This window comes from Molothrus ater, chromosome 13, assembly GCF_012460135.2.
Source record: "Molothrus ater isolate BHLD 08-10-18 breed brown headed cowbird chromosome 13, BPBGC_Mater_1.1, whole genome shotgun sequence".
In the NCBI taxonomy this organism is placed as follows: domain Eukaryota; kingdom Metazoa; phylum Chordata; class Aves; order Passeriformes; family Icteridae; genus Molothrus; species Molothrus ater.
In genome coordinates, this window is record NC_050490.2 from 7,305,592 (window position 1) to 7,314,183 (window position 8,592).

Sequence of the window (8,592 nt, forward strand, 5' to 3'; positions counted from 1 at the left end):
GCACTGTAAAAAATAAGTGGTGAGCATCAGTCACATTTTCTTGAAATACCACAAGTCTTTCTTGAGGCCTAATCCTTTAATCTCTGGATTTTGGGCACTTCTGTTCTGATTACTAGGGATCAAAAGGTTTGGCAAATACTCTTTAGACCACTCTTCAAAGTGGCCACTGTAATATTACCAGGTTGTTATGACAATTGTATGATTTTTTTGTTGTAGTAGTAGCTGGTATTTTTGGAAAAAACAAAGAAGTTAGTTTATCAATACAATGGTCTGCCACACTGAAATTTTTTTAAAAGCATGTGGTCCTCCAGTGTAGAGATTCAGAGGATTTGAGAACATGGCAATGTCAAAGTAAAGGAGAAATATCTTTCACTGATGATGAAAGTTCCTCCTACTGTGTAAGAGGCAACCTTTCTAATGGAGGGTACACTCAGAGGGCTGCTGCAGTGCACAAAGGCTTTTCCAGCCTGTTACCAAAGCTACAGAGTGACCTTTCATTTCACTAGAAATGGAAATCTTATGCCATTTCCTGCCTGAAGTACTGTCATGTGGGAAGTTACATAGAAAAAAGGAATGGACCAAAATCTACTTCTTAGACTCTCCCACCAGATAGTTTTGTTAGATGTTCATTGGTCTGCTCTGGAAGTATAGAGTTTTTCCCTAAATGAGATAATTTCCTTGGCCTGTTTTAAACAAAGGCTACATAAATTGAAACAAATCAGTGACTCCTCCTCCACAAATTTCATTTTACCTCTTCCAAACTAGCAATAAAATTAAACTGAATATTTCCAACTATATTTGATCACTGGGATTCCAAAAGGCTGTTACTTTATGTGTTAGGTCTCTGTCCAAGGAAAACAACCCCACCTGACTTAAAGACAGCTACCAAGGTGCTTTTGAGAAATCCCTCATTTTCAACAGAGAGGCTTTCAATTAATGGGGCTGATTTGGAAAAAGAAACTACCTTGTCCCTAGGTGGAGGGCCCTGCATTTATAACAGGAGCAAGTTCAAATCTCTCCATGCTATTCCTGTTCATTCCAGCCTTCATTGCCGGGCTGCCTTTATTGTTCCTGTCCCTGCCATTGTCTGTAAGAAATCCAACTGGGTATTTGGAGCCAAAACCCCAGAGCCTGAAAGAGCCAAATACTCTTGTGCTCATCATGAATATTTTGTCTGCATAGGTGTGTCATCACTTGTATCCAGTTCCTCTTTACTTGGAAGATTATGTTCTGCTACACAGCATAAAATTCATTTGGAAAAACCATTTTATACTGTTGCTTTCATGGGATTTGCCACTTTGTATATTGGAGTGCATATATCAAAGGTGAATGCAGGTGAAGGCTTTCAAAGTTACTTTGCTATGTTGTCAACACTACAACAGATCTGGCCTTTACTATCAAATTGCATATTTTTATTAATTTTTCATTCAGTGAAATATTCTGAAATATTCAGTGACTATAGTGGGCTATGGCCAAACAAATTAATATTGCGTATCAAGTATAAACAAGTTCTAACATTTTCAATGTGCTAAAGTTAGCGTTCAATGTTGGCCTTAAACTAGAATAACACATGTTTTTGTATATAATGTGTTGCTTGATAAAAAAAAATGCTCATTGAGTCTGTAGTGCCAGTTCAGCCCTTGGCTTCCCTGATAATGCCTGCTCTCTGTGAAGAACTTGTGCCAGTGTAAGAAAAGGAATTAAAAGTCAAGCTCTGTGGCCCTGTGCTCTGTGCCCCAATATGAGGCACACATAGCTTGTTTGTGTATTAAACTGCACTGAAAAGTTCTTTTGGCTTAGGGAGGTAGGAGCTTTTTCATGAGCTGGAGGAAAAGATGTGTGGCTCCCTGTCAGCTGGGGGAGAACGCTGGTTTGTTATCTTTTGCCTGTTTTCATAAACAAATGCCGACAGCAATTGTTGTTTTTGCAGAGCCAGCAGAAATTCATAAGGGGTTTCTTTTTGTTGTACTGCCACACTAAAAAGAGATGTTATTTTAACAACAGAATGTTTGATAGCTTTTAAAAATACAAGGCCTCGTTTTTAGGCATGCAGTGCCCCATAATTTCTATTGAAGTCTGCAGATGCCCCAGAGTACTCTAAGGAGTCCCTCAGACTCAAGATCCAAGTACAGCATTAGGGAACATCTCTGATGTGAGCACAGTCACCAGGAAAAGCACAGAGGCTTTGTTTTCTATACATGAACACAAATTGCACAGAGTCTTTTGGAAGATGCACATATTTAATGTGTTCATAAACTTGTGAAGTTACCATCTCAGCAGTCAGACTTAGTAAAGGTGCAAGTTGTCTTGCACTAGAGGATTTCTCTAATGGAATTGCTTTGTGAGATGGAATACAGAGGTAAGATTGCAGCATAACCACTGTGGGATGTTCAGGCACAGGGAAACAGCTGTCCTATGAAGAAACTAGCTATGACAAAAATGACCCCAGACTGAACACTGAGCTCAATTCCCAGGCTAGGCCCTTCTGACTTTAAAGATTTCTGTTGTGTGCTCAAAATGGGTTTTTTCCCATATTGCAGCCAAGGTTTTCACAGGATTTGTGCCTCATGAGGTAATAGTTAATGGAGAAAGTCTTCTGTTAAAAAAACAACAAACCAACAAAAAACCAAACCAACCATCTGGGCTACAGTAGAACAAATTTTGTAATGAATATGTAAGAGATTTGAGAAGCATACCTAGTTCAGCAAGTAATAGGAGGCACTCTGTTTTATTTACTATGGCTGTGCTGTACTTTTTGAAATTAAAAAACATTTCTCCTTTTGCTTTAAATCTGTTCCTAATGTTTCAGTTTGTAAAATCATTCTTTGAGTTAGTAACATGGTATGAAACCATACTGTCTCTTTCCATGTTCTTTTAGGCTTTATTTTTATACATGAGTTTAGTTCCATTTTTAAAAGTGTTCACGTTAACTGTTTTCTGCTTGCACTCCTTCACTTGCCCTATCTATTTCTCAAGTTTTTCTATTCTGTATATAATTCTTCTGGCAGAGACTAAGATGCAGAGACCCACTTTGGGACTGGTGCTGGGTGATCTGGAGTCTTTGCAATGCATATTGCAGTCATTGACACAGGGTAGACCTGAGCTCATGAACTCAGCTTTGTACTCATGCTGTGATATTTGTGTCTAGGTGACTTTAAGCTTTTACTCTTAAAACATCTCATTGTTGCCACCGCTGGTTCAGCTTCATGAGAGCTTTAGTCCACAGACAGTTCATGTAACAACCAAACTTTTGTGTTGTGGGTCAGCTGGTGTTCAGACATTCATCACTAAAGCAGACAAAATAGTGGCAGAAATAGTGAGAAACTGCTCCTTTGGTAGAGGGAGACAAACTGAAGAATGGAACGGGTGTTTCATTATCTCAAACACCAGAGAGTGCTGACACTGTGATGTGTTGGCACATGCGCACAGTCTGACAATAACAGCTATCATGCCCAAATTTCCATGGCATTTATTCATAATAATCCCTCTTTCTCAGTAAAAAAGCCAGGTTTTGGTGACTTTTCAGAATTTGTTTTCTGCCAAAAACTATGTATCTTAAAATATGGATTCAGCTGAACTCCCTGGCTAAAACCGATCTGTTTGTTTGTTTGTACTTTGACCAAAGGATTACATTGATGGTTTCCCAGGATCCAAAATTGTATTTAATCTGTTTACAGAGCTACATATATTATTTGAATGAGAAGGAGGGAAATGAAAGTGCCCACATCTACATCAGCTGGTAGCTGTTCACAGGAAGCAGCAATTACTGTCTAGCCTTGTTCCCCGGGAAAGCCCTCCTGACTGCTTCCTGTACCATGGAGCTGCACCGTGCACGGCCACACAAAATAGCAAAAAAAGCACCAGAGAGCAAGAAAAACTACTTTGTGGGGGTAGATTAATAAGAATGACAATAATTCCCACATGAACAGGACTGAAGCTAATTTCAGTTGCAGTTGTCAAACCGAGCTAAGCTGGCAAGGGAAGGAATGTGTGTTTGTAATCAGTAGCTGTGCACTTGCAGTGGAGCAGGGACTTGGGCATGGCACACTTGGACAGTCTCAGCTCTTCCAAATTTGCTCAGCCTGTACAGTATCCTGCATTTTCCCTCTTTGCTTTGTTTGGTCCCAGCTCACAGATGTGTGAATCATCCAAGGGGAAAGTTTGAGAGATGCTGTGTGTCAGGTCAGTCCAGGTTCATTCACTGTTTATCCTTAGAAAGCCAGAAACACTGGTGTGTAAACAAGGGGGGAGGGGAAAGGAAGGTTTAATAAGACAATCAAGGTTAATCTTTTCTTTCAATATTGCATGTAATTTGGTTTTCTGATTATGCACTAAACAACAGTTGTATTTTCTTTAATTCAGTTATACAAACACAGCAGCCAATTAATATTCCTGCACACTCTGTGTTGTGAAGGGTGCACAGAGAAAACCTTTGTTATTTTTTTAGTGCTAAATCTGTCCATGTTAAACCATATTCCTCTACACAGCAACAGCAAAGTAAATGACAGCATCAATTCAATCCACAATGCTTGATAAATTGAGAGGGGTTGTTTACCTAGTGTATGAAAAAGTCCCTTGGGGATGGGTTTTATTGCAATCTGCATAGTCATCCATATTCCTATACTGTCTGTGCTCATGTTTGTGAGTTAAACATATACAGTAATTTAGCATTCAGATAATCCCACGGCTATAATCCAGACAGATTTAGCTCAAATTTCTCTGGGATTTCTATTATCTAGATTTAGCAATGTGGTGTTGACTGGATATTTTAAATTGCTGCAAATGCTTTTTTTTTTTCTGCAATAAACAACATATTTCGATGTTCTTGTAATTGAAGCTGTAGATTCTTTCTGGCATTAACCACATATAAAAATGTATCTTTGTGAGGACAGTGATTGCACAGCTGGAGCATACTTTTAATGGATTCCAGCTATTTGACGACATACCACATAAGATCATACAATGTTTATATGAAAACCGGGATAACATATGTGAAAATACTAATAACAATCATCTGAGGAATGTTCATCTCCACACATCATCTCATTTTTTAAAAATGAACTCAACTGCTTCAATTTTAATCATGTTTTATGACAATATATTCAACAATATAATAATACAGAGCCTGGCTCTCTTACAGCACTTTTCCTAAGTAGACCAGAGCTTTTATTGTTTTCAGTTTCCTCAGATGGAACTTCTAGTCTTTCTCACTCAGCAGTTTTGAGGAAAAGAGGGAATCTGGGGGGAAGAAAGAGCATCATTATCCCATGAAATGAGGGGATATTAAGCCCAAGTGCACTGGGTACCTTTCACAGCAGACCACCCTTTGTCATATGTTGCTCTGATTAAGTGCAAATGTATTCAAGGGAGCAGAGCAGACACTGTAAAGAGGGTCCAAATGTTCTTGTACCAAAAATGCCAGCCCTCCCACACGTGCCAGCATTGGTGGGACTGCAGGAGTAAGAATGCTTGTGTGGGAGACTTTTAGGAGGGAAGTGTACTGTGGGAAAAATTGTAAAGCTGCTGCTTCTACCAGAGTAGCTGGAGTGAGTGTGTCTAAATTGAGGCAAACAGGGAGCAGGGCAATGCATGCTCTGTGCTCTGCCTTGTAATTGTGTTGCAAATGCACCAAGGACATTATTCACCCCCGGGCCAGATCTTCTGGGAAGAGGCTTGTGCACACTTGGCAATAATTTGATGCTAAGATTGTGTCATCCAGAAGTGTCCCAGAAATTCAAAATAAGCAAGCCACTTAGAAATATTTGGAAAACAAACTATTTGAAACCATTTATGGGATTTAGCAGCTGTGTGTCATATTTTTATTCCCTAAACTGGAGGATTCAGACACCAGTTCAGTAAGTGAGTTCAGGTATGCTGCCCCTTAAAGCATCCCCATCATGCCTTCCCTGACTGCACATTACTGCCTGCCTCAGTAACTGTAAAAATCTTGAGAGGTATCTTCAATGTGAAAAAAGAAAGAGGATGTTCATTAATTCAGTTGTGATAAAATTGTTCCATATATAAAATTTATTTACTTAGTCCCCAAGCAGCAGGTTCACAAGAATGCTGGGAAAAAAAAAAAAAACATGAAAAAGCATGATGAGAAAGACTTTTATAGCTATCAACCATAATTCTGGGTAAAAACCTTCTGAAAAAAAATATGCTGTGTCTGTGTGGCAATACTTTTGGTTTCATGCTTGCTCTGAATTACTCTTTGCAGCTCTGCAGCAGCTGGGTTTCAGCAGCAGCAGCAGTGCTCACGTTCTTGCCATGAAAAGGAGACTGAGCATTCACTCTCCTCGCTTCAGTGCCCTGCTAAAGCAGTGGGCCTGCTCCTGTCACACTAAAAGCTGCTCTGAGAAGTTCTGTTTATGCCCAGATAACTATCAATGTCTGTGTTTGATCCCTAATAAGTCAGAACTATGAAGCTGCAATGCCAGTGAGATGGAAAAGCCATCTGATAGCTCTTAAACTGCTCTTCTTCCAGACAGTGCCTCTGGCACCAGCTGTTGGAGCTGGGAGTTTTCAAGGCCCAATTCTTTTCCTTCTCAGAAGAATTTCTTTAGGCCCCTAAAGAGTGATGTCAAAACCCCAGATGAGCAGAAGAGTTTTAAATGGACCTGACATAACTATGTATTTGCTGCATCTTATTTGAAAAGAAGTATAAATCAATTTCAAGTTTTACAGTCACTGTCTGAGGAAGTTGCCAGTGCACCCACAGGCCTTCTCAGTGCTGCACAGAGCAGCTCGACTCACCAGGCTCACCAGTTGGGTTCTGGCCACCTGCTTTATTTTCCTTTGCATTTTTTTTTCATCCTTTTATAGCCTGACCTCTCATTCAGCAATTATTTTGAATCATGCTGAGGACACTTTTCCTCTCCCTCTTTGGATTTCCTCCAAATTTGAGATGCAAATGCATCTCAAAATGCCATCTTCCAAAGTTATTACATCCAGAGCCTGGTGATGTGTACTGGGCTTAGCTGAAGTATCAGACCAGCAAAGACAGACCAAGAAATGAAAGAGCACCATGTAAATATTGACAGATTGTTTTTATGAGTAAGCTATGATTATCCTTCATTAATTTGTCTATGCTTTCAGAAAGACAGGAAATTGCTCAAAAGCAGAATAGTATTTTTTGCAACAGACAACTGTGTGCTCAGATTGTTAAAATTTCTATTCAAGAAATCCCTCAAAATAAAAGAAAAGTAAGAAAAAACCCCACTCTCTTACAGAGAGGCAGGTCTGCATGTTTAAAAGTAATGCCAGTGTGTTCTATATCTGTGTCTGTAATTTGAGATTAAATACACTGTGGATAAGGTTAAAAACATAATCTTTTCTAACCACCTACCAGGCATTTATGCAGTATATTGTTTCCTTTCTGACAGTTAAATTACTGGTAATAAAGCTCTGTAACTGTGCCATGACAGTGTTTGTCCTCTAACATGGCTGTGCGACTGCTTCACCTGCTCCAAGCTGCACCAAGCACAGTGAGGGCAGAATCTGGGCCTGTAACATTTCTGTTTGATTACATTTCTGTAATCAAACTGTGTTCCAGTAGCAGAGCTGATACCTTTCTACCCCCTCCCTAACCTTGGTGCTGGAGGAATAAAGCAACTCAAACGAGTCAATTGCTGCAATTCTGAAAACAGATTTTCTGTGCACAAACTTGCCATCTGCACAATCATCCTTTTCCTCTTCAAGCAGCAAACAGCCAGAAGGTACTGAGCCCCCTCTCTGTGCTGCAGAGGGAAGAATCCCAGACATGGCTTTGGTAGCTGAGACCTGCTGGTTTTTTTAACCCATTGAAGTATTTTCTAAAGATGCTCTTCTTTCCATGTGCTTGGCTGGTGTTATGGTGACCATGAGTGAATATATCAAGTTACTGGTATGGGAGTAGCCCTGCCAGGAAGCCAGAGGGCACGGTCAGTGCTAACTGTTTTTAGATGCCTGAACAGGCACAGCTCTAAGTTGGGTGCCTGCTAAGTTAATAAAAGGACTAAACATTATTTCTCCTACCTCCTGTGTGTGGACAGAACACAGCCTGTGTCTGAGACAAGCCTTACTCCTGGGCTAATTGGCCCTTACAACATTGTGTAAATAGCAACATTCTAAAACTACAGTTACAATTTTTGAGTTTGGGTTCTGCTACAATTTGAGGAGAGGACTTTTGAAAAACTGAAAGGGAAGAAACTAAGAAAAGAAGCAAACAGAGAAATGCCCCAACATGAAAATTTTTTATGAACAAAATGTGATTAATTCATTCTCAAAGTTAAAGCAAATGAGCAGAGAGAAGCTGCCCCTACTTCCTTTCTTCTTAATGCTGAAAGAGATCTGTTCCTTGCTTCATGAAGGAAAGAAAATTATTTGAGTCAGGAAAATCAAATTAGGAAGGTGACCTGCCTATTTATTTATTTTACTTTTTGCATGGTGGTAGAAAAGATCCAGCTGCAAAGTGTACTGGTTTGTAAACTGGGCCACTCCACTAGAAATTGTTCAGATGAAAAATGCTGAAAAATCCTGAGCACCATCCCAAATAGTAAAGTCCAGCATTTTATTAATTATAAGCCCCATTCTTTCCTCCTATTCCCAGAT